This window comes from Notamacropus eugenii, chromosome 6, assembly GCF_028372415.1.
Source record: "Notamacropus eugenii isolate mMacEug1 chromosome 6, mMacEug1.pri_v2, whole genome shotgun sequence".
NCBI lineage: Eukaryota > Metazoa > Chordata > Mammalia > Diprotodontia > Macropodidae > Notamacropus > Notamacropus eugenii.
The window spans coordinates 274,451,777-274,479,229 of NC_092877.1; the positions used below are offsets into that span (position 1 = coordinate 274,451,777).

Sequence of the window (27,453 nt, forward strand, 5' to 3'; positions counted from 1 at the left end):
TAATTGCTCCCTTCTGCCATTACCCTCCCTTCCATCATCCCCCCCCCCCACTTATCCCCTTCTTCCCCACTTTCCTGTATTATAAGATAGGTTTTCATACCAAAATGCGAGTTAATTAATGGAATGTGGTGAGAGTAAGCTTCATATTTTTTCTCGCACCTCCCCACTTTTTCCCTCCACTGAAAAGTCTTTTACTTGCCTCTTGTATGACAGATAATTTGCCCCATTCCATTTCTCCCTTTCTCCTCCTAATATATTTCTCTCTCATCCCTTAATTTCATTTAAGATATGATCCCTTCCTATTCAACTCACCCTGTGCTGTGTGTGTGTGTGTGTGTGTGTGTGTGTGTAATCCCACCAACTACTCAGATACTGAAAAAAGTTTCAAGAGTTACAAATATTGTCTTTTCAAGTAGGAATATAAACAGTTCAACTTTAGTAAGTCTCTTATGATTTCTCTTTACTGTTTACCTTTTCATGCTTCTTTTGATTCCTGTGTTTGAAAGTCAAATTTTCTTTTCAGCTCTGGTCTTTTCATCAAGAATGCTTGAAAGTCTTCTATTTCATTGAAAGACCATTTTTCTCCTGAAGTATTATACTCAGTTTTGCTGGGTAGGTGATTCTTGGTTTCGGTCCTAGTTCCTTTGAATTCTGGAATATGATATTCCATGCCCTTTGATCCCTTAATGTAGAAGCTGCTAAATCTTGTGTTATCCTGATTCTATTTCCACAATACTCAAATTGTTTTTTTCTAGCTGCTTGAAATATTTTCTCTTTGACCTGGGAACTCTGGAATTTGGCCACAGTGTTCCTAGGAGTTTCTTTTTTTTGGATCTCTTTCAGGAGGTGATCAGTGGATTCTTTCAATATTTATTTTGTCCCCTGGTTCTAGAATATCAGGGCAGTTTTCCTTGATAATTTCATGAAAGATGATGTCTAGGCTCTTTTTTTGATGATGGCTTTCAGGTAGTCCCATAATTTTTAAATTGTCTCTCCTCAATCTATTTTCCAGGTCAATTGTTTTTCCAATGAGATATTTCACATTATCTTCCATTTTTTAATTCTTTTGGTTTTGTTTTGTGATTTCTTGGTTTCTCATGAAGTCATTAGTTTCCATCTGTTTCATTCTAATTTTTAAAGAATTATTTTCTTCAGTGAGCTTTTGAACCTCCTTTTCCATTTGGTTAATTCTGCTTTTTAAAGCATTTTTCTCCTCATTGGCTTTTTGAACCTCTTTTGCCAAAAGAAAAGAAGAGGAACCTAGGCAACCAGCCAACTGCCAAATATATAAGAGCATTAAGAGCCAGCACTGCCAGGTGCCTAAGTGGAAGAGAGAAGTGTACAGACTTGGATACTACTTGGCACTTGAATCCTAATGAAATTGGTGAGGGAACTTTTTTTATTTTTCTGTTGTTTCCCACCTTTTCTCCTCTTTCTCTCTCTGTTTCTTTCTCTGTCTTTCTCTGTCTCTCTTTATGTCTCTGTCTCTCTCTGTCTTTGTCTCTCTCTGTCTCTGTATCTCTCTCTCACTCTTTCCCTGTCTCTTTGTCTCTCTCTCTGTCTCTCTGTCTGTCTGTCTGTCTGTCTCTGTCTCTCTCTCTGTGTGTCACTCTCTCCCTCTCCAACTGTCTTCTCCATCTGTCTCTGTCTGTCTTGGCTAATAGTCAGGGATCCTTAAAAAGCCTTATATAAGGAAATGGCACCCAATCTGTCTTTCACAGTTAGCTAGGGACTACATTAGGTAGAAATGAGGAGAAAATGTATTTCTAGAATGCTGGAATACTTGGACAAAAACATAGTGTCAAGAGTTGGGATGATGTATACAGGAAATAGCTACAGAATATCTGAAACCATAGGAGAAGAATAATATGACATGATTAGAGGGTTAGGTGATACCAGACCTCAGTTGAAGATTTTATCATAGAGGCAGCAGGGAGCCATGGAACGGTTTTGGGTAGGCTAAAAAGTGTCGGTAGAGGCAGGTAAAATGGTTAATGTGTTTTAGCTATATTGATTTGGCAACTATGTTTAGGATAAACACAGATGGAAGACACAGGAAGCAAAGACCTCAATTACTGTGTATTTCAAATCTGGATTAATATGTCTCTTCTCAGTATGGTATCATGGGATGAATATTCAGGTCAAAAAAATTTGAATTTAATTCTCAAGTCGTAGTCTTGTAGGATTTAAAGCTGGAAAGGTCCTTAGAAATGATATAATATACCCTTTTCTTATATTACATAGGAAGGAATTTGGGTCCAGAGAGGTTCGATAATTCAACATGCAGTTTTCGTTTGGTCATTTTAGTTATATCTGACTCTTTCTGAGCCCATTTGAGGTTTTCTTGGCAAATATACTAGAATGGTTTGTCATTTCCTTTTTCAGTTCATTTTATAGATGAGGAAATTGAGGCAAACAAGGTGAAGTGACTTGTCCAGGGACCTACACCTATTCCATGTCTGAAGTCAGTTCTTCCTGACTCCACATAGCTCCCCACAACAAGCAGTTATTAAGTGCCAACTATATGCAAGTTATTTGGCCAGGTACTGAGAACACAAAGATTAAAACCATAAAACAAAAACCCAAAGATAGTCCTTCCTTTTTAAAAATTTTATTTTAGACTCAAACACCAGAACACAAATACAGAAAAGAGAAAAGAAAAAAATATATCATAAATAGTCCTTCCTTAAGGAGCTGATATTCTTTTGGAAGAATCAGCATGGACACATAAATTTGTGCAAAATATATGCAAGTTGACAGGAGTTTTTTTTTTTTTTCTGAGTTGTGAAGCCACTGAAGCAGAGGCCCTGGCGCAATAAGTAATTAGATAAATGCCACTTACTAGCTGTGTGACTTTGAGCCCCTCATCCACATTCACGGAGAGTTCTTCTTTAAAAGTTTCTCATAGTTTTAGAAACAGATTTAGGTTCCTTATTTATAAAAAAAAAAGAGGGTCATAATATGTGCACTTCCAAACTCGTAAGTTTTGTGAGAACAAAATGAGATAGGGTGATATTGATTTATAGACTGCAGAGCATTATAGAAATGTAATGCAATCTAATTATAGAAATAATCTTTACAGAGAAATGCAAATTCAAGAAAAGTATTTAAAATTGCCATTCTATGGGGTTTGGGGAAATTTGTGATAATATATAATGACAAATTTTCCTTTGAAATATTTTGAATTATTACAGATGTGACAAAGGTAAAATTTCAAGAAGCTATTTATGCCATAGGGAGTGGCAGCATGTTTACATGGATGCTTTGCACGAGACCATTAAGAAAGGTAACATGTAATGAAAGAAGTTTGATGGCAATGTCAATTTTATCACTGGATATGGGTCAGGTGTTATGCTGAGATCAAGTAAAGAGATCTGAGGAAGGAATTAAACTGAGTTTTCTTGGACATTCTGAACTACTATTCTTAGTCATTATTCAGTTGGTATTAATGCTCGTTCTCCTTTTGTTTGCTGTTCCAGGGAGACTGACAATACTGCAAGAAAGAAAACTACAGCTGAATAATATAAATGAATAATTTTTTTTATATTTTCCATATGTATAGTCCAGTATCTCTCAAAAAAAAAAATTAAGGCAATCATTGTCTCCATTAGGTGTCTTTGATTGCTGAGAGAAATCATGGACCATCAATATATTGATTATCAGGTAGCTTAATTAATAAATTAATTATTAATTACCCAGAAATTCTGTGTCTGGGATTTTTCACTAAATATATATATATATAGTGTGTGTGTGTATACAAACATATATAGTGTATGTGTGTATATATGTGTGTACATACATACATACATATACACAAACATCTATCTATATAAATGTGGGAGAGAGGGAAGAAGGGAGGGAAGGAGAGGGAGAGGAGAAAGAGGGAGGGGGAGGAGAGAGAGAGAAAGAGAGAGAGAGAGAGAGACAGAGAGAGAGAGAGAGAGAGAAAGAGAGAGAGAGAGAGAGAGAGAGAGAGAGAGAGAGAGAGAGAGAGAGAGAGAGAGAGAGAGAGAAACACTCCTACTGCATTTTCTTTTCCTTTTGGGGCCAAAGTGGTCACTAGTTAAAAGCCTTCCTCAGCTCACATTTCCCTTTTTAAGTATCATTCCTTTCAGTCTTTTGCATAGCTAGAGGGAAGCCGATTAAGCAGTTTCTATGATCTACCTCATCAGCTTAGCCTGCTGTCAGAGCAGATTAGTTAATTTCACATGGAAGTGGTTGTAACAAGCCTTTTTCTGGGGGTGGGAGGGTGGATCAAGTGGACTGTTTAGTACACAGTACTTTCAAAGTTGGCAAAATGCATTCATTAGCTTTTTTCATCCTCACAACAATTTTATTATTTTATAAATGGGGAAACTGAAACTCAGATTTCACAGTTTTATAGTTGCAAATTGTAATGTGAACCAGGTTTCCCTCTGTCTTTAAATCTCTGCTCATTGAGTGTTTTCAACAATAGATATCTGTTCCATTCGTAGCCTGAAGCATTTAAATTCAACACACTTTTATTAAGTACATACTGTTTTGCCAGTAAAGGAATAAAGATGAAAAATACGTCTGTCCTTACCACAAAGAGCTTCAGAACCATGGCTTTGTATCTCCCCTTTCTGCTTGGCCTCTAGGTGTCACACTCCACTGCTACAGTGACAGGGCTGTCTTACTAGAGTATCACACCATTCTCCAAATGTTTTCCTCTTGCTTATTCCCCATGAAAATATTCCAGGTCTGTGCTTTATTCTCTCTTGTTATACAATGTGTGACCACTGTATGTTTGGCTCCTTTATTCTGTTGATCACAGTACTAAGATAAATACTACTATATCTAAAAACTTAAAAACAAACAAAGAACCAACCCCAAACTCTCAGGTAGAAAAATGACACAAAGGACCTCTTTTCACTTTGTTTTAAATGGGAAATGACATCTTAGTTGATGAAAAACGAATTAGGTGTTTTGTTTTGTTTTGTTTTGGGGGAAGGGGGAAGGATGAGCAGTTTAATACCTTTACAAAGTCCTGTTCTCATTTTTGCTCACCATTTTTCTTCTTATCCTCTCTCGTAGCTCTGTTCCTGTTACCTTATCTTTTCCCCTTCCCCTATTATTCCTTATTTTACTCATTAAAGTTCCTTCCCTTATCTTCTTCCCCACCCTCCTAATCTTATTCTATACACCCTTTGAAAAGTCCCTCCCCCCCAACCCCCCATCCCATTTTCTCACCTCTCTCGAAGTTGAGAAGACTTTTAAATCTTTTCAGTTTACATTCTTCAACCCAGATGAGAGTAAGGTTCCAACATTACCAGCCCCATCATGTCAAAGAGGTGATCTGGATTCTTAGTAGGACCAGAGCTCTACTGAGCTTGCAAGCATTTGATAATAGTCTGAAATAGTGCTGAATCTACGTTCCAAAGATGAGGAAGCTTCGGAGGAAGAAGATGAGAGGGAGATGGATGAGGATAAGTGAACATTCCAAGAATGTTTTCTTTTGTAATCTGTCTAATATAGGAATATGTTTTGCATTACTTCACATATACAATTGATATCAAATTGCTTGACTTCTCAAGGAGAGGAGTGGGAGGGAGAGAACAGTTTAGAACTCAGTTGTTTTAAAAAAGAATGTTAAAAATATTTTACATGTAATTGGGAAGTATTTAATGACATAAGTAAACTGCATTTTAAAAAATATACCTTTCAAAATGATTTTTTTTTTTTGATAGAGCACTGGATGTGTAGTTACAAAGAATTGATTTCCAATCCAGCCTCAGACACTTACTAATTGCCTGACCCTAAGCAACTCACTTAACTTCTGTTTGCCTCAGTTTTCTCATCTATAAAAGGGAGATGATAGCAATACCTACCTCCTAGGGTTGTTGGAAAGATCAAATATGATAACAATCGAGAAATGAGACCTTTATCAGAGAAACTTGCTGCAATTTTTTTCTCAGCTTCCTCCTTTCCATCTAATTTTGACTGTATTAGTCCTGTTTGTGCAAAAGCTTTTGTTCTTGACAGGTACATTTTTTCAATGCTCCCCTAATTTACTTATGATATCATTCTTCATGTCTAGATCATTTATCCATTTTCACTTTATCTTGGTATATGTAAGATGTTGGTCTATCTCTAGTTTATTCCAGATGATTTCCTAATTTTCCCAGAAATATTTGTCAAATGGTAAGTTTTTGCCTCCCAAATTGGGTCCCTATGTTTATCAAACACTAAATTACGATGACCATTTACTACTGTGTATTGTATACCTAATATTGCACTGCTCCACCACTCTATTTCCTAACCCGTTTTGACACCTTTATTTTCATAGCATGGTTTCTTAACTCTATTTAATTTTATGCGTTGAAAAACAAATAACATTCTTAAAAATGAAGGCATAAGCTTAAGCAGACTATTAAAGGTTTCCATTGTACAAAAAAAAATGTTTTAAACCACCTAAAACTACCTTAATTAGTGGTACCCTGGCCAATAGCTGGAGAGACTGAATTATACCATTCTTGGTATTTTCAGTATATATGAAAAGAGAAAGAAGTTTCAGGTAAGTAAAAGGAGGGCTCATAGATTCTCCTTTGAGGAAAAAATAAAGAAGTTGACAGAATTGAATTTATCTTGTAACCAATACAATAAAAATAATGTTTCATGGGACTATTATCTTATATTAAAACACTAAGTATTTGCTGAACAGACCATCCTGCAAATGAAGCTTATGTACTGAAATCTATTGTAGAAAGTGAAAAGATAAAGAAATCTTAAGAAGAAATTGTTAAGAACATGTTGTAATATATAAAACAGTGCTGGAATACTTCAATGCAAAGGTTGATGAATATGGGGAAGCTATGCCAAGAATAAGGAATGAAAGATGTCAAGATCTTTCAGATTTCACTGAAGACACATATCTACATCTCATAAATTATTTCTTCAAGGAAAGTATCTGAAGTCACTGGACATAGTAAGCACTGAATGATATCACAAAAATATAAATGATCATATTTTAACAGATAGAAATCACTGGTTACTGATCTGAAAACCATTTCTGAATGAGCTATCCATGTATAGTCAGATCAGAACAAAAAATCAAATTCAGTAGAAAGTTAGAAGCAAGAATAAAAGTAACAGATATGACATGTAATTCAAACAATTCAAAACTGACATACAAAAAAATTGTTAGCATTGAAAATTGTAAATGAATGGAAGAAATGGCATACATATGAGTTACATTAATTTCATACAAATATTCAACAAAATAAATCCATTTGAATGGCTTAATGAGTAAATAAAACATGCATTAACAACTTACTATATGCAAAGCACTCTCTTAAGTGTTGGGAAAACAAAGAGAAAAGAAACGCAGTTGTTGCTCTCAAGGACTTCTCATTCTAATGCGGAAAATGACACAAATGGAACATTTCAGCTGCAAGTCAGATAGAAAAATCCCATGGTTCTTAGGGTGCAAAGTCAAGGCAGATGTTAATGCCACTTCTGTAGTATTGTTTCCATAATGAGGAGTTCAAAAGAGACTTAAAAGCACCTTAGCACATATTTGATTTATTTGCCAAATACAAAGAAATGACAGCTTAAAATAACAATTTAAAAATGTAAGCTCATTTGTAAAATCTTTCAGGGAAAGATGGTGAAATATTATTAGGATTTTACTTATTAATTTTTTTGTAAAGACAAATAGTAACAAGTAAACCCAATTTGAAGCAAGCTCAGAGAGAGATCTAATTAATAAAAATTATTTTAAGAGCATTTCAAGATGAAGATGGAAAGAGGACAAATAGAAGATGAAAAAGAGAGAGCAAAATTTTTATAACAAAGTGTTTTAATCATCATAAAGAGCAGAGTTACCTTAGTTGGATTTCTATATGATAGTTCTAGATGTGTTTATAGAAGAGATAGAAATGCATTATAAACAGGAAATGTACGTGGATTAGACTAAGTTGACATCAAAATGTTCTTACTGGAGATGCTACAATTTTGGGGTATTGAGTGTTTTATCCCTCATGTATTTGAAGGAGGGGAAAATGACCCCCCAAATATAGATCTTTATTGACCAAGGAAAAGGTGACTGAGAGGAAATCAATAACTATCAACTTATATGCCTATTTTTCTACCTATATACATTTTGTGAGAATAATATAAATCTTGATTTAGCATTTTTATGCTGGTATTAATAGAGAAGAGACAGGCTTTCACAAATGCCATTCCATAGTAGACCACATCTTTTCCATCTTAGAATGGAGAGGTCATATAAAAATATTAGATATGTTTATTGTTTATTTTATTAAAAACTTTTGATTCATAAAGCAAAATACCACCTTAAAGAATCTGTTCAAATAGTGAATTTCATATTTATTGAAAGTAATATAGTTATTGAAAGTCTACATGATGTATGGCTCTAAATATACAATAGCAACAGATGAAACAACCTTTAGCTTCACAGGGTTTACACTATACTAGTCTGCTACAACATATCTATGCATAAAAAAAAAAATAGAATAGTAAGTTAAAGGGACAAAGGAGGAGATAAGCCCAAGGGCTCCAAGACTAGACGAGAATGGAAAGTGCTAATAGTTGGGTGAATTGGGAAAGGTTTCAAGGGGCCAGAGTTATCTGAAGTGAATTTTGCAAAAAGATTCAAAGGAAAATTCTGAAAGGCAGAGGGAGTACATCCCAGGTCTAGATTATGGCTGGTGCAAATGTATTGAGACAGAGGATGAAATGTTGAGCTTGGGGAGTACTGAGTATTCAGATTGGCTTAAATATATAATATATGAATGGGAGCAAGTCTAGTGGGTTGGCCATATATTGTGAAGAGATTTATATGTTAATCTGGTAGATACCAGGGAGTCACTGAAGATTTTTGAGCAAAAGAGTAACTGGGATCAGACTTAGACTTTAGGAATATTAAAGTCCTAGCTATGTTAAGTTTGGACTCGAGAAAGGAGGGACTGATGTCCAAGTAAGAGTTGATGAGCACTGGATTTAAGATATTGCTCTTCTGTATGGAGAGAAGGAGATGGCTAAATTTATGATTTTATAATCTTGACTTTAAGAGATGCTATAGCATTCCTTTCACCCAGTTATGAAGCACTATTATCACAGTTGACTCTTTTCTGTCTCTTCATATTCTTGAATATTCTGCTTCCAAAACATGTGACATTTTTCTCTTCTCTCTCATCTGACTTCCAGTATCCTATTTCAAGTGTTCACCATTCTGATGCCTTTAATAGCCTTTCAGTTGGTCTTCCTGCTTCCAGGCTTTCTCCTTTTCAATTCATTCTTTACAAAACTGCTAGAAGTCACCTTCCTAATTCACAGAGCTGATTATGTTACCCTTCATGTCCAAAAGTGTCAGTTTCTTCTTATTATCTCTAAGATCAACTCCTTAGTTTAACATTCTAGGCCTTCCATCAATTCTTTGTTCTCACCTATCTCTGAAGCAATATTCCATACCACTCCCCTTCATATATTCTAATCCAGTTCTGGTCTGGGGGTTAGAAAACTATGGCTCCCAGGATAAATATGGACTGCCACTTTTTTTTTTTTTGTCCAAACAAATTAAGAATTTTTTAAAATAAAGTTTTATTCTATATGAAATGAAAATACCATTCTAAGTTCCTAAAAAGTACAAAAACAGGTCTCAGGCTGGATTTGGTTCTTAGGCTATTTTGGCTGACCCCTATCTAATCAAATTGGACTTCTAGCCACTTACTCTGTTGAAATTGCCATTTTCTTTGCCTTTTCACAAGCCCTCCTTTCCCACAATGCATTCTTTTCATATCCTCAATGTATAGAAATTTTCTTTTTTCATCAAAGAACAACTAAGATGGCACCTCCTTCATTAAGGGTCCTGTGATCTTTTCTTTGCCTCATTAAACAGGCCATGCCCTGACTACTTCTTAATTAGGCCTATTCAATGAATGGGTGTTATCACACTCTTAAGTGACTACCTGCAAAGACCTCGACCTAAAGTGGCCAATATCTCCCCGTGCATCCTGGGTCATCTCCATTCATCCTAAGGAATATCAGGTCACTGGATTCAGATGGCTCTGGAGGAGAAGTGAGGCTGGTGACCCGCACAGCCCTCCCTCACTCAAAACAAAGTCAAGTACAAGTCATATCTTCATTTATCTGGTGGCGTGGTCTTCTCCAGCAATGAGGGATGAACACAACAACCCTGTGATCCTCCCAGCTGAAAGGTATTTTTCTCCCTTCTCAGGTTTTCTTAGAAACTCAGATAAGCCTCTCCCTTTGTCACATTCAATTTTGTATTACAGCTATTTGCATGTGCATATTCTGTTGTCCAGTCGAATTAACCGTATTATTCTTCATATAGAACATTCTATCTTCTACCAGTCTGTTTTTGTAATGTTTGTTCACTATGCCTAGAATGCATTTTCCTCTCTTCATCCTTAGAATTCTTAGATTTCTTCAAAACATGATTTAAGAATCACCTCCAGAATGAAACCTTTCTTAATTCCTTGAACTGCCAGCCCCTCTCCCATTAAAAACACCCTTTTATTTATGCTGTTTATTTTGGTTGGGCCTGTACAGACTGTCCCAAAAGTGTTAGTGCAATTTAATTTATATCATGTCTCCCCCAATAATTTGTAAACACCTTAGGATTACAGATTTAGAGCTAAAAGGGAACTCAAAGATGATCACAAACACAGTTCCCTAATTTTACAGAGGAGGTAAATGACATAGCGTTTAAGTGACTTGCTCAGGGTCTCCTAGGTAGCAAGTGTGTGAGGCAGGATCTGAATTCAGATTTTTCTGACTATAATCCCACAACTCTAACCATTACAGTACCTTGAGAATAGTGACCTTCATTTTTTTTTTTTTTTGTCTCCATGCCCCCATTTGCTTAGCACAATGCCTGATACATATTAGGAAGGATGGAAACAAGCATTTATGAGAAACTAACTATGAGCTGGTCACTGTGCTATACAATGGAGTTACAAATATAAGGTGAAAAAAAAAGAACAACCTTTACCCTCAAACAACTTACATCTTAATGAGGGAAGACAACATGAAAAAGGGAAATAAAAAGGAGAGTGGGAGGGTTTACAGCTTCTTAACATGGAGGCATGGCTTATAAGTCTGGAAGTCAAGGAGAGAAATGAAGACTGGCTTAGACCACTCAATAAAATGGAGATCCAAGGAAGAATTCATCAATGGAAGGAGATGAAATTTGCAGAAGGATATTGAAAACTGAATAGGACACATAGGTGTTGGATGTTTCAGGATGAGAAGCCCCAAGAAATTTCCAGAATGTAACAGAGTGGCATGGTTTTGAAATATGGAAATCAGGAGCAAGACCATGAGGGGAATAGTAGGTACTTTAAAATCATGTTGATTGATTAACTAATTGATGTCTTAATTTTCATATCATATTGAAAATTTCTTGAGAGTGAAGGACTTTTGTCTTTTCTTTTCAATGTGGTATTTTGAGCCTGCTGTAGCACCTTACCCCAGTATATGCTTAATAAATATTTGTCAACCTGAATTGAATTGGTGCCCAACTGCCATCTGGCATTTTGTGCCTAAGTACACTTTCAGCATCATTAGTTGAAGTACCAATGGTAACAAGCAGTAGTTTATGTTCATAGCAATGTGCTAGCACAAACTCAGCAGTTAATAACGTGTGGCATTCTGGGAAAGCTTTGTCATGGCATCAGTTCCAATGTCAAGGAGTGCCTTTACCTCATTAGGCAATAAAGTGGGTTCCTTTTGTGATAGAAATAGAATAGTTCAAGGAAAATCTGAATCTCTTTCCTTGTTCTAGGATCATCAGATAATCATACAGTCATAAAGGATATATACCTTTCCTCACATGGTCTAACTAGAGGCTCATTACTTTAGTAGTCTAAATGGGTCACACAAGAAGCTTTTATTCTATTTTTTTCTCATCTTTTACTTAGATACTTTAAAAGTTTGTCCTCTGTTGCTCCTCATGATCCAGGTAACATCATAATGTGTGTGGAAATCTACGAAGAAGCATTGGAAAATTCCAGGAATGTTAGCAATCTCAAACTTAGGGTTTAAATTTTAGAGTACCTCTTAATGAATGATGACTTTTCTGGTATTTGCTTTAGGTGTATCAGTGGTGAGGAGCTGCAAAGCTTAGGCAAGGTCATATTATACAAAGACATTTCCTTCAATAAGAAATGTGGTTGATTGATTGCAGTAAGCAATGAATATGATATGGTTGAGGAACAATGAGTAGATCAGTTTGACTGGAGCTAAAGCTTAACGTAGTGCCAGAGTTCTTAAACTAGGATTCATGTACCCTATGTGGATATACGTCAGGAGTTCTGTGAAATTGGATATCTTATAAAATCTTCACTTTCACCAATCTTTGATTTCCTTTGTAGTTCTATAGACTTTATTTTATTCGTTTAAAATCATTATTCTTAAAAGAGGTCCATCAGTTTCACTAGACTAAAAGAAAGGTCCCTCAATTCCCCTGCCCCCACTCTAGAATTTCTATTATAGAAGAATAGTAGGAAACATTTTGGAAAAGTACATTTTATAACTACCTTATTGTTACTTTATTCTTCTGACCCTGATTTGTAGATCTATGTAATGTCTCTTTTAAAAATAAATCCTGCTTCATACACTGAAACTAATCATGAACCCAGTGAGTTCAGATAAAAGATTTTCTCAGTGGTTTTCAGACTTTTACCAGTCATCAAAGAATCATAGATTTTAGAGGTGACACACTTTAGAGGCCACTGAGCCTAAATGCCTCATTGTACATATTGGGAAACTGAGATTGAGAGAGATCATGTGACCACTATCACACAGTTAGCAAATGTCTTAGACACAATTTGAGTTCAGGTGTCTCTGACTTGAAGTCCATTTCTTCTACTGTCTGTATCTTGAGTTATTCTTGCTGCTAGTCTTTGGTATTAAATTCATTTCTCAAAGTGTTTTTGTTGCCTTTGAAATACCTTTTTCTCTTACTATGGCTAGTTTCTGATGGCTTCCTACCGATCATTTGGGGCTCTTGCTTTGTTATTTATGCTGCCCCATAAGGAGATTAATACCTCATATCTTAGACTCCTTCTGACAGTTTGCATCTGTCTCAATAGAACAATTCACAGGCCTTCATTAAAGACTCCTCCTATGTTCCAGTATTGTGCTAAGTCTGGAGATACAGAGAAACACTAAAACAGGCTCTGCCTTCAAGAAGCTCACAGTTCTATGGAAAGACAACACGTAAACAACCATACACAAGCAGGATATGTACAGAACAAATTAGAGAGCATTTCATAAAATATAGGCTTATTTTGTCTACTAATAGCATCTGAATTTTTACAAGTAATATACATTACTTTATCATTTTGTTGTAAGGAAGATGCCTCATGGTCTTAGAATTGGGAAGATCTGCATTTGAGTCTTGCACTAAGAGCACTTTTCAACAGCATAGAAACCAGTGCTGTTGGTACCCATTTTGCAAAAATCTTTAGGTGAGAGAGAAAGCGACCTGGTAGCATTGCTTCCTTCTTCATCTCCCTTTCTCCAGTGGTCCCATTGTCCCAGGCCATATGAACTCTTCTCCAGAAGAGTTTTAGTCCCAGGTACCCAGACTGATCCAATTTGATCTGAGGCACATGGTATTCCTATCAAGCCTGTTCTCTTTCGCTGCAGTCATATTTCAGGACTCTTCTTCCCACATATGTAACTCTAAAATAATATGCCCTTGTCTTTGTCCATAGGATTAGCCAGCTTCTCCTAGTCTAATAACTCAGTTTATTTGGTCAAATCAGTGAGTAAAGTCATGAAGGATGAAGATTCTAATGATAAAATGCAACCCTTTTCTACTTAATCTCTTTGTTTTTTCTTTCTTTCTAGCATCTCACAAAAATGATCCATGGCTCTATTAAGCCATACACATCCCCACAAATTCCAAGAATCTTCAGCTCTTTGTTTTTGTTAGTTTTACTCACCGATTACTTCAAATTTAAAAGCCCTCCTTAGCCTAAATAGCTCAGGGAAACTTATTCTTTGACTAATACAAAAAAGCTGAAGCCAGAGGTTCTCATTGTGGCTATTGTTGTTGCAGCTGCTGCTATGTTGTTATAGCTGCTGCTGTTGATTTCTTGCCTTAGGCAAATGCTCTGCTTTTGGACATCTCTGGTTGTCAGGAAGGTGGGAGAATAAAACCAAAAGGGGGACTTAAGCAAGCAGAAAATATGAGAGAGGAAGGATTGGATGGAATCTCAAAGCTATAGGAAAGAACTAGGGAGAAGACTGCATTGAGGGCAAGGAGTTGGAAAGAGTGATGGAACCTGTGAAAGTTGTCCAGTTTCCCATTCCAGAGAGGGCAGAAGAGAGATGTAAAGCTATTCAGGTGTCCATATACCTGAATCTCTTCAAAGCCATGAGGCCAGAGATATGCCTCTTCCTTAAGAGAATCAGATAGATTTCACAACATGGAGGCTTTTAAAAAAATCAAATCTTGTAAGCTAGAGGCATAATTGAATAGTAGATAGAAAGCAGGCCTTGGAGGATGGAAGACCTAAGGTAAGGTCCTCCCCCTGACCCTTACTTGCTGTTTTACTCTGAGAAGTCATTTCAACCCTTCACTGTTTTACATAATTCTCTAAGAGTGTAAGTTGCAAAGAAGGTACAAATCTGCATGGGTAGAGGGAGTTAACAACATTAATAAAATCACAAATCTAGACCTTAAATCTATCCCTTAAACAAGAGATAATATTTAAATAAAATTATGTTTTGCCACAGGAGAGATGAGGAGCTCAGAAAGAATGGAGCCAACCTCGAGGAAGGAAGTTAAATTAGCAGCAATCGAAGTAAGTTGGGAGGCATAAATTAGGATGCTTCCCTAAGCTAAAGATAATATGACTAGATGCTAAAAGAAAATACAAAGATTTTGGTTGGTTGGTTTTTGTCCTTTGTTCTCGAAGAGGATCAAAATGACATCACTATGATAAAGTCAAGTTTCAGTGTGTCATACTGTGGCTGGAATGTTCTACCACAGACTGAGCACAGATAGTCCATGTGAACATTTGGAGAAGATACTCTAAATTTGCACATCACATGTTTCCTTTGAGCTGTTTCAATTCCGCTTGCTCATAGAGGACAGAACCTTTTCTGATGTGGGCATGCTATGCTGAGCAGTCCTGTGCCACTATCTCCCATGTCACATAATCAATTTCAAAGTTCTTGAGAGACCATGAGAGTGTCCTTGTATCGCCTCTTCTGACCACCATGTGATTGATCACCTGCCCCATGCAAGTTGTCCATAAAAGTCTTTTTGGTAAGCATGTGTTTTGCATTCTAACAACATGGCCAGTCCATCAGAGTTGCACTCTCTGAAGCACAGTTTGAATGATTGACAGTTTAGCTCGAGTGAGGACCTCAGTGTCTGGTAACTTATCCTGCCAGGTCATCTTCAGAATCTTCCTAAGACAGTTCAAATGGAAGTGATTCAGTTTCCTGGCATGGCGCTGGTAGACTGTCCATGATTCACAGGCATGCAACAATGAGGTCAGCACAACTTCTCTGTGGACCTTCAGTTTGGTAGTCAGTTTAATATCTCTTCTCTCTCAGACTTTCCTTGGGAGCCTCCCAAACACTGAGTTAGCTCTCGCGATGTGTGCATCAACCTCATTGTCAATATGCACATCTCTGGAAAAGGACATGACCAAGGTTAGTGAACTTATCCACAGCATTCAAAACTTCTCCATTTGTTGTAATCGGTGGTTCCACATATGGATGGTGTGGTGGTGGCTGATGGAGCACCCATGTTTTCTTGATGTCAATTGTTAGGCCAAAATTAGCACAGATAGCAGAGAATTGATCCATACTTTGTTGCTTCTCAGCTTCAGAGACTGCGTTGAGTGTGCAATCATCTGCAAACAGAAAATGATGCACCAACCATTCCCTCCACTTACCCAGATAATACACAACCACTGAGAGGTATTTGACTTTAGAAGATAGCATCAGGCATGAGTACAATCTAGTCAAAGTAGAGGAGCACAAAGTTTAATTAAGCTATAATGAGTAAAAATTACAAATAATTGGAATGTCTAGGATTTGATTGACTTAAAATTTTTGATTTATAAGAATTGGTATTTTATTTGAATAAAGAGTTGTCTTATGGTAGATCATTTTAAAATTATAGATCCATAAAAAATTCTCTCTTTAAACCGAAAGTACCTTTTGGAACTTAGACAAAAAAGATGCCTTATATGGTGGAACATCTGATTAAGGTAATTACTACTACCTCCTGGGAGTACTCTCTAAGGGCAGAAAAAGTATCAGAGGGATAAAATAAAATAACTTGTTGATAAGAAATTGCCAACCCAAAGTTGAGAATAACAGTAGAAGAAACTGTTTATTTTAGGGAATATGCCACCTAAATTAAAAACTTAAGCCAATTGTTAAGCTTTCTGTCAAATATATTCCCTGTTCCTAATTTTATTCCTTAAATTTAAAGTTTTCAAAAGTGCTATAGAGATAAAAGAAAGAAGTGAAAGAACCTATCTGTACAAAAATATTTATAGCAGCTCTTTCTATGGTGGCAAAGAAATGAAAATCGAGGGAATGCCTATGAATTAAGGGATGGCTGAACATATGTGATATAATGAATGTGATGGAATATTACTGTGTTAGAAATAATGAAGGAAAAGGTTTCAGAAAAAAACTGGGACTTATATGAACAGATGCAAAGTGAAATGAGCAGTCAGAAGAAAATATTACACAGAACAATATTGTAATGATGATCCACTATGAAAGACTTAACTACTATGACCATCACAATGATCCCAGACAATTCCAAAGGACTCATGATGAAAAATTATTATCCATCTTCAGAGAGAGAGCTAATGAACTCTGAATGTAAATTAAAGCATATTGATTTTCACTTTATTTTTCTTGCTCTTACAAAACATGGCAAATATACAGATGTATTTTGCCTGACTTCACATGTATAATAGGCATGTTTCTTGTCTTCTCAATGAGTAAGGGAGGTGAAGAGAGGGAGAGAATTTGGAATGCAAAATTAAAAAATTCAACATTAAGAAAAAAGAAAGTACTCTGCAAATGACAAAGCCATATAAACATGAACTATCTTAAGTGTGGTTGTGAGGAAATCTTTATAAACTTTAAAGCATATAAACGCAAGCTATCATAATTAGACTTGTAAAATAGGCACTATTTCAGAGATCTGTGTTTTTTCCCCCTTATGAAATGTGAGAGAGAAAAAGAGTTGAACTATTGAAAAGCAAGTGAGAATTGCAGAAGTATTGAATGTTGAAAATGAACTAAGTTAGTTGAAGGTTATGTTTAATTAAAAGCATCCAGATGGTGTTGCTGAGGTGTTATTTTTACTCATCACAAAACTGTCTACCTAATGACTTAGTTTCACTTTTAACACAATAACACAACAAACATTATTGAATCATTTCTTATTAGTGGCATCAAAAGAAGCAGAACTCGTCAACCAGAGAGAGATTATTTTCAGGAGAAATTAATAAATGTGTGTTTGAAGGGCTGAAAACTGCGGTGTTCTGCAGTTTGAAATGTGAATGTGAGTATGTTTTCCTGTGAATACATACACCATTTTACAAGGAATGTCATTTATGTTACAAGAACAAGGAGCTGCAACAAATTTGCTATTTTATTTTGAGGTTAATACAGTAGAGATGAAACTGATGACTTGTAAATGTTTTCAATGAATAAGCTATGATAATTGATTTAGTCAGTGAAGCCATATGGAACTTATGCTTAAAAATGGCAAAGGCAAAATATATGAACAGAGTCAAGAAAAGTTTAGATAAATTTATGGAAAAGAGATACATGACTGATTATTAAGGGAGCTCACTATCTAATCTCATTAGCCTCTTGAAATAGAGATATCTCTTAGAAGAAAACTACTCTCTCCAATCCAACCATCCTATGACCACATGAATACCAGGGCATCACTGTTAAAGACTGAATATTAGTATAAATTAATAGTGGCGTCTTTTGTTTGCTTCTAAATAAATGCTATAATTCTATAACTTTCTGATAATGTCCAGAGAGAAAAAAAAAATCAGAAATACCTGAGTTCAGTTCTACCCACTGGCACCTACTGACTTCATGGTGCTAGGCAAGTCCCTTAACATTTCATTTTCTCAAGCACTTATCTAAAAGTTTAAGTTATAGAGCAGTTAGTTGCTCAACTGTATTGAGGGAACTTTCTTCACCTGGACCCTGATTGGCAAGTACTCACTTTATTTACCCAGTCTCAGATCCACCATAACTCTTCCTATCCATCTCCATGTCAAACTACCACTCCTACCCCTCTCTACTGTCCAATTCTAGTTCTGAGAATAGTAGTCAAATCACCACCAAGATTTGTGGACATGTCATAGCAATCATTTGTCTTGCCTCCAACAGCTATTCCCTCAGAAATCCCTGTTAAAAATTCTTCTCCTTGGCCACCACTTCGCTGTCTGTATTATCTTCCCCTATTAAAATGTATGCTTGCTAGCTTATGTTAACATCTTTAACAGCGTTATGTACATAGTAAGCATTATATAATGCTTTTTAGTTCATTCATTCAATCATAGGGGATAAAAACACTATGTAATATTGTGTCTCATAACTCATTTTTTTCTGCTTTTATTTCTAGTGGAGTTGTTAAATTAATGATTGTTATAACTAAATCCCATATTATTAAAAGCTATTTATTGACTATAGGAGACTAGTTCATTAATAAAAAATGACATAAACGAAATGACTTAGCAATATATAATGTTTGTACATGCTTTATTTCATTACCAATTCACAAATGGAAATATCTAATACATTTATTTCTCTATGGGAATATTGGCTATGTGTTGGATAGAGTATTAGCTTGATTAGCTAATTGATATGGTAAACCTATAGAAATTCTGGCTCAAGCTGAAGGATACAATTTTAGTTTTACTAAAGATTAATGAAGAGTTAATATGGCATTTTGCAGAATAATGGTGATTTATAATTTTTGTACCTGTATCCTTTTAAAGTTAATTGAATAAACTTTAGAATATAACCAAAAGATCATAGTATTTAGAAGTGGAAGGGAAATTAGAAGTCATCTATTCTTCTCATTCATTGATCAGATGAAGAAATTGAAGCCTAGAAAGGTTAAATAACTTTGCCAAGGTTGTAAAATTATTATGTATTAAGAGACAGGTAAGATTTCAAGGCTAAGTCCTCTAACTACAAATTAATTGTTCCTTCTTTTATGCTTATGTGATATAATAACATAATAAGTATTTGACGAATGTTCACTGTATGTATAGAGGGCTATGTGAGTTATAAACAGAAGAGAGGGAATGAGCAGCATCATAGCATAATGGAGGAAAACTGGGTTTGGATTCCTGAGAAACCAAGTTCTAATCCTAACTCTGTTTTTTACTATCTATGGATACTATCTATATGGAAAAAAATAAATTAGCTACTTTACCTAATGTATTTCTCTGATTTCTAAAATGAGAGATTCTATGAGATGGCCACTAAGGTCCTTTTGCCTCTGATAACTCTTTTTGAAAAGATTAAATTATAATCCTTTATGTGTTAAATTATAACACATAGGAAAAGACAAGGAGAAACAGATATCATATATATGAAATAAGAACATGAATTTCTATACAGTTGCACTAAATAAGCAGGAAACTGGGAGAGAATGAAGGACGGAGGAGACTGTGGAGTGAACTGAATGTCAGGAAAAAATCTCTTCTTCCTATAACATTATTATAGGAGTATGCAAGTCCTCATAAGTCATCTAGTCTAGCCCTATTTCTAATACTCCCACCTTCTAAAGTTCTATGCTGGCATTCTATTTTCTACTCTGTCATCTGCTATGAACGCCATTCTAGGAAACAACATAAAGACACAAATTCCACCCCTTTCCTCCATACCCACTCCCAACCCTCTGCACATCTCCCCACCAATGACTCTGGGTATCTTTTAGCAAAAGGACACTTATCCACTTAATAAAATAGATATAACTTTTTTTTTTTTGGTGAGGAATGGTAGAATATTCAGTGAAGATCTGTAAACATATGGACATTCAAGGAAATGTCTAGCTCCATATAAATATAGTATCTTAATAACAAAAGATTTAAGTTAGAAGGTATCTCAGAATCTATGTAGTCAAATCCCCCTCATTTTACAGATGAGGAAACTGAGGCCTAATGAGTTTATGTTATTTGTCCAAGGTCACATAGATGGTGACTAACAGAGTTAGGTTTGAAACTTGGGTCTTGTGAATCCAGGTTCGGTGCTGTTTCCACTATACCTCTGACAAAGAACTTGAAAGGAAGGAGTGATGTGACTCTAGCTGTGGCTTGCTATTAGGCTAACCTGAAAGAGTAAGTTTTAAGATTACCTTCCAAAAGAAAGTAAGAAGATCTATGTGTGTCTTCCCACTTTCCTCCCATCATGTTTTGTCTAGTCATGTCATTTGTAATTATCTTCTTTCTTGCTAGAGTCTCTATAGCTTGATTCTCAGATCTTTGAAGGGGAAATTCTAGTGCATTTCAGCTTTTCACAAGAAGTGAGAGCTATTGGATGTTTCTTGTTCAGCTGAATCTGACTTTTTGTGACTCCATTTGTTGTTTTCTTGGCAAAGAAACCGGAGTGATTTGCCACTCCTCCTTTGTAAGGTCTTTTAAGGTCAAAGTCAGTCTTGAACTAGGAAAATGAAACCCTATTAAAAAAAGAAATTCCCCTTCAGAGTCTAGTCACATGAACCATAACATTTTCTAAGATGTAGTGCAATGAATGAAGCTTATGGTTGGGGGGGAGAGGTAGGGAGTATATATAGTCTTGTATATAACAAGATGCTAATCAATAAAGAAAATCCTGCCAACATTATGTAGCAGACATAGCTGTTAGATGTGGGGAGCAGAATGTATTTCAGTATTCCTGGGCCCAAGAGAGTGATTTTTTATTGGAAAATGTCCCAAAGACTCCATAAGATGGAATGCCTGAAGCCCTAGGTGATTGAAAACTAGGAATACCATGAGAGGATTCTGGAAAAAGGAGAAAGTGCTAAATGCAGTCTGAATGAGCATTTTTTAAGGTTATAATTGCTATGCACAGGAGTTCAGGAGCCACAGAATATTCCTGAGAACTCTCAAAGATGCAGAATTGATCTCCCAAGAGTAGAAAACAAAAATATACTGTAGGTGCAGTATTCAATCAAGCAGCAACACCAAGCACGCCTGCATTTTTGGCTCCTCTCTGCCTCATTTTATAACCAGAAAAAGAGATTTTGATGAGAGATAGTCCTTCATTTCAAAGGCATGAGTCTTGGAAAATCTGCTTTTTCAGGATCTTCTGGTAGGATAAAGGATGAGTTTTTAAAATACATCCGTATATACATACATGTGTATACATGCAAATATGTATATACATGTATACATATACTTACATGTATTTTAGTATTTTACCCTGCAACTTTTACTCAACTAAATATTGTAGTATTTGAATGGATGCCTCCTGCCTGGTCAGTTAGTAAAATGCAAGTGGATTTTATATGACTTTTAAACATTCCCAGGAAACTAGATAGGGGTTCAAGCTAAATGAAGTAAATTCCAATTTTTCAAAGTATACTCACATTGAATCACATTTATGGGAACAACAAAGAATTGAGAAACTGGTTACAGTTAGCAAGGAGTCAGATTTCTGATATTTTCTGCACTCCATAGATGAGGGAACTGAAGTATGGGAGGCAAGTGACTTGCTTAACATTACAGATTTAGTTAGTGACAGCCAGGATAAAAATCCAAGTTCCTCTCAATCTATTCCAGGACCTTTTCCAACTGAACGTGCATAAAAGAGGTCATACGTTTATAATATAATTTCAGTGCTGAAAACCTAGTCCAGCTATCCAACTATTCATTTTATAGATGAGGAAGATGAGTCACAAAGGAGAGAGACTTGCTAAAGTTTTTGAGACATGGATCCTGTTTTAGAATTCTGATTTCTTTACTCCTAAGACTAGTGTTCTCTCCAGTTTGCTAATGTATATTTTCATGTCAAATTTATTTACAATTGCTTTTGCTTTAATACAATGTTTTAATTTAAGTAATACATAGAAATTCTGGCATTGCTTCCTTTGTTTTCATCTGGACAAATATTAATAAGTATGCTAAAACAGGTCATTTTACAATCTGGGATTGAAATGGAATTATATTAGAGAAACTTTCTAATGGCTCAAGACTAACTACCTTTATTTAAGCTGACATATGGATGTCTTCTAGTTCTCTTAATTTTCAGTGTTGGTGGGATATAGTCACTGGCGACATGTGGCATGTGTCATAATTACACCTTTGAGAATTAGCAGATGTTTCCACAGATATCCTTAGAGTTTTTTTGGTGTCTGTGTGTGTGTATGTGAATGTGTGTGTGTGTATGTGTTTTGTGCTTTACAACTCAGTGACACTGCATCCTGGGCCATTGCTACTTACTGTGACCTTTGTTTTGCCACTGGACTTCAATGACTTCAGATGAGAGAATGAGGCTGACAAATTTTTGTAACTCTGCCTCACTTAAATCCGTTTCATCCACAAGTCAAGACATCACCTGATGGTGTCACTGGGTCTCTTGGAAAACAAAGAATGAACAACAAGTGATTCTATATGTAAAACTTTAGGTACAGGTAAGTGAAAGTGAATATATATATATATAATGTATATGTGCTTAATTTTTTTCTGGAAATGTATAGGCAGTTCTTGATTTTAAAAATATTTTGAATTACATTTTACGAGGATTTAAATTATCCCAGGGTCATACATGTGGCAATAGAGGAATGCATGAACTTACCTCAGAGGTAAAGCACTGTGCAAGCTGAAACAGTACGCAAATATCATTCAGTTTCAGTCATGTCCAGCGCTTTGCGACCCCAGCTTGGGTTTTCCTCGCAAAGGCACTGGAGTGTTCTGCCATTTTTCTTCTCCAGCTCATTTTACAGACTAGGACATTGAGGCAAACAGGCTTAAATGACTTGCCCAGGGGTTACACAACTTGTAAGCATCTGAGGTCAGACTTGAACTCAGGTCTTCCTGACTCCAGGTCTGGTGCTCTATCCACCATGTCACCTCTCTGCCCCTAAACAAATGCTAGATGGTGTATTATAATTCACTGTTGCTATTATTAACATACATACTGCAACCTTTTCCTACTTGTTTAATATGATTAGATATCCTGCCAGATATAGGATGGATCTAAATTTTGATTCCTATCAACCTGTCTTTTTTCCTCCAGGAAAGATTCTCAAACTCAATGTCTCATCCCTTTTATAGTCATTTCAAGCATATAGGAAAGTTCAAAAGGTGTTTTTCAGGTGTTACCATTGACAAGTTTTGTGACGCTGAATTGTCATTATCCAAACTCTATCTGTGAGCTGGGGAAGATAGCTGAAGGGTCCAAAAGCAAACTTTCTAAGGCACATACAAGATACGGAGGAACACAAACATACATAAAAAGTCATTTATGGTACCCAGACCCTTAGAATAACTACTCTCCCATAAAGAAATCTCACTTACTTCTCTTGCCTCTTTTTTCCTATAAAGAAAAACAGCTATGCAATTAAAATATATAGGGCCTGTTTGGCACATGAATTCTGCCTTTCCTTCCTTCTCCTGTTGGGAAAAATTGCTAGTTGGGGTAGTGGATAGGATGCTGGACCTGGTGACACCTCTTTCTGAGTTCAAATCTGACCTCAGATACTTACTAGCTATGTGACCCTGCAAAAATCACACAACCCTGTTTACCTCGGTTTCCTCATCTGTTAAATCAGCTAGAGAAGGAAATGGCAAGCACCTTTAGTATCTTTGCTGAGAAAACTGCAGTCATGAAGAGTTAAACATAACTGAAATAACAAAGAGCTTTTTTTCTCTTAGAGCTATTGGCAGTTATAACAGTTATTCCCCCATAGATCAAGAGTTCTGTCTTCTTTACTATGGTTAGCATATTCATTCCTCGATTCTTATCCCAATTCCCAGAGTGGCTCAATCTGGTGGGGAAAGGTGGGATGACTAAGATATGCAAAGACTTGGACATTGTTCTATCTTTTAAGTGGTTAATAATGTAACTATAATACCTTGTTTATATCTTTCATTAAAATATGCAATTAAAAGTTTGCATCTTGTATCTAAATGATTGCTTGTCCACTATTCTATTAACCTTCTTATGAATCTTTCCTTCTGGTCTTCTTTTGAATAATAGGTTTCTTCTATTAGTCCACAAATGGATATTTATTAAGTTCCGAATCATATGCCAAGTAGGACGATGCTAGGCACCATGTCTGCGTACTGAACATACACAGACAAAAATGAAATAGCTTCAAGAAATATACATTATTTTTGAGGGGGAAATGCAAATGTACTGAAATAAATTCAAAATGAGCCACTATGAGGTCAATGGGTCTGAAAAGGCCTCATGTAGGAGGTAGTACTTGGGTGAAGCCATAAAGAAAGCTAGGAATTCTAAGAGATGAAGGGATTGAGGGAGTTCTTTTGAGATTTGGGGGTAACCTAACTGAAATTAGGAATGGTTTCTGTGAGGAATATTAAGAACACCAGTTTTTCTGGATTGTACAAAGCATGAAGTAATGAATAATGTGATTAGAAGTATAGGTGGTAGCTAGGTTGTGAAGGGCTTTACATGTGAAACAAAAATTTATATTTGATTGTATACGCAATAGGGAGCCACTGGAGCTTATTGAGCAGGAGAGTGACATGATGAAATATATGTTTTGAGAATTTCACTTTGGTAGCTGTGTCACAGATCAGTGAAAGACAAAATTTGAGTCAGAAAATAGCTTACCAATTAGTAAGCTATAACAGTAGTTCATATATGCACATATGGAGAACTACCCTTTCCATAGGGAATATCTCTCCTTTTTGTTTTGTGCTAGACTTTTTTCATGAGAGATGTCAACATCTTGGGCAGGCATAAAATTTCATATTTTACGCTTGACTTGAACATTTGTATTAAGGAACTGTTTCTATTAAGGAACTTAGCATGTATTGGAGGTCAGCGCTTGAAGTGTTTTCCCCTTTTGGATCAAATGTCATTTTTTAGTAAACAAACAATAAGTACAGTTAGATTGTATTTTCTATCTATTGTTCAGCCAACTGTGTGACAAATCAGTGCAAATATACATACATATACACAATACGTGACAATATGTGTATATATATGTATATATGTGTGTCTTTCTATCTCTGTCTATCTATCTATCTATCTATCTATCTATCTATCTATCTATCTATCTATCTATCATCTATCTATCTATCTATCTATCTATCATCTATCTATCTATCTATCTATCTATCTATCTATCTATCTATCTATCTATCTATCTATCTATCTATCTACCTATCCACCTATCTATCTTACACTAAGTCTCCCAAACTGGAAGCAGGGTAGCAGGACCCAAACTCACTTCTCAGCTACATGGAGACGCTTCACATGCTCCAATTTACCCCCTTGAATTAGCTTGCCACTCTCTAGCTAGCTTGACTGGGGGCATGATGAAATCAGCTCTACCAGGCTTAGTGATGATTATTAAAATTTTAGTGTGCATGTATAGGTCAGAAATAGGCAAATGCTACAGATTAGGGCTTGATATTTTGTCTTGTTGATTTTCTTGACTTTCTTAAGTGATGATGAAAATGTTAATAATTTATATTAAACTTAGAATTGTGTTCTGCATACATTTTTTCTTTCCCAAAGAGCTGATTGTTAAACATTCAGCAACATAATCCTGATGGTGGCTTTCTGTTCCCAGTGGCTCATCGTACCAGTTCTGAACTAATTGCAGACATCGTCTTAGCTCTACTGCATCTCAGAAATCCCAAACTTAAGTGATCCACCATCTTCATAGACTATAAGTACTCATAATGGCACTTGACAAATAACTAGATTAAGATGAAAAGTTTGGTCTAAAATACATCAATGGAAGTTTTCTTTTTCTAAAGAAAAACTTTAATATTAAAATGTATTCATATTTAGTAATTACCACCTTCCTAAGACAATAAGTTGCAGAGCAGGTGCTTATCTACACTGATAGAGGGAGTCATCTTGCTGGGAGATCCCCATACCAAAAAAAATTGACAGGCCCAGAACTCTAAATGCCCCTCTTACTCTCAAACATGATGGTACAATTTTTAAAAAGACAGGGATAAAGCACATAATATTTAGTAAAACTGAGGATAAAACTCATGTTCATCATAAAAAGAGACTGTGTTTTATTTATTACTCATCTTTGTTGGTATTGTTATTTAGTGGTATTGCTTTCTTATTTTAAGTAGTGTGGCATTACCTATAATGAATGAAATAAAATGAAAAAATTCCAATTTAATTGCATCCATAGTTTCTTTTTGACTTTTCCAGATGATCAATAACTCCATGTAATTTGGGATCTTTGAATTAATAATATTAATTCATATATCATAAATGGAACAACTGCCTGGTATATTCTGAATTGTACTAATGACTGAGGGAGAATATGGTCACAATCATGAAATATCTCCTCCATGCTATTTTCTACAGCTTCTTTGATATTTATGTCCAAGTGAGTTGAAAGATATTCCAAGAGTATTTTCAGTTACCAGGTCATTCATGCCTATGCCCTTCAAATACTGTTGCATAACATTTTGAATAAGACTAAATCTATAAAAGAACTTGCTATTTTCTATTGGTGACAGGGAACTCACCAAGTAATGACTATATCTATATACAGCAATAACAGTGGCTTTTTGTTTTGTTTTGTTTGAGGGGGAGGGGAAAATAAAAGTACTTTTAAAGTTGCTTTAAAAATAGTTGAATTCACTAAGTTTTTATTCCTTTGTTTTCAAAAAGGTTTGTCTTTTTGCAAGGTCAAAGAGGTCTCACAGAAAAATAGTCTGTTTTGGGTTTATTTGACAAATATAACAAAATTAGAAAATTGGAAGGAATCTCAAAAACATCTAGACTAGGGATGGGAAACCTGCAGCCTCCAGGATACATGTGGCCATCTAGGTCCTCAAGTGCAGGCCTTTAATGGTATCCAAATGCCACAGAAAAAATCCCCTTAATAGAAGAATTTGTTATATGGGTTCTACACATACACTCTCATTAAACACATTTTCACAGTAGTTATGTTGCACAGAAGAATTAAAATGAATGGGAGAAACCTTGAGAAAAAACAAAACAAAATAAAACATAACACAAGAGAAAATAGTCTGCTTCATTCTGCATTCTGATTCCATAGTTCTTTATCTGGATGTGGATAGCATTTTGCCTCAAGAGTCCTTTGGGAACGTTTTAAGTCCTTGCATGCTGTAAAGGGCTAAGTCTATCAGAAACAGTCCTCGCACACTGTGGCTGTTACTGTGTACAGTGTTCTCCTGGTTCTGCTCATTTCACTCAGCATAAGTTCACATATGTCCATCCAGGTCA

The 27,453-nt window shown here is 35.7% G+C and overlaps 1 long non-coding RNA gene across 1 annotated transcript; it reads right to left on the bottom strand.

Moving 5' to 3' along the window:
- Positions 1–4,280: 4,280 nt before the first annotated feature.
- On the bottom strand, positions 4,281–22,603 carry LOC140511390 (uncharacterized). The gene is made up of 3 exons (XR_011969539.1): positions 22,476–22,603; positions 5,212–5,411; positions 4,281–4,782 (listed from the first exon to the last, which is right to left on the bottom strand). It is a non-coding gene; the product is annotated as an uncharacterized lncRNA (long non-coding RNA).
- Positions 22,604–27,453: the final 4,850 nt, after the last annotated feature.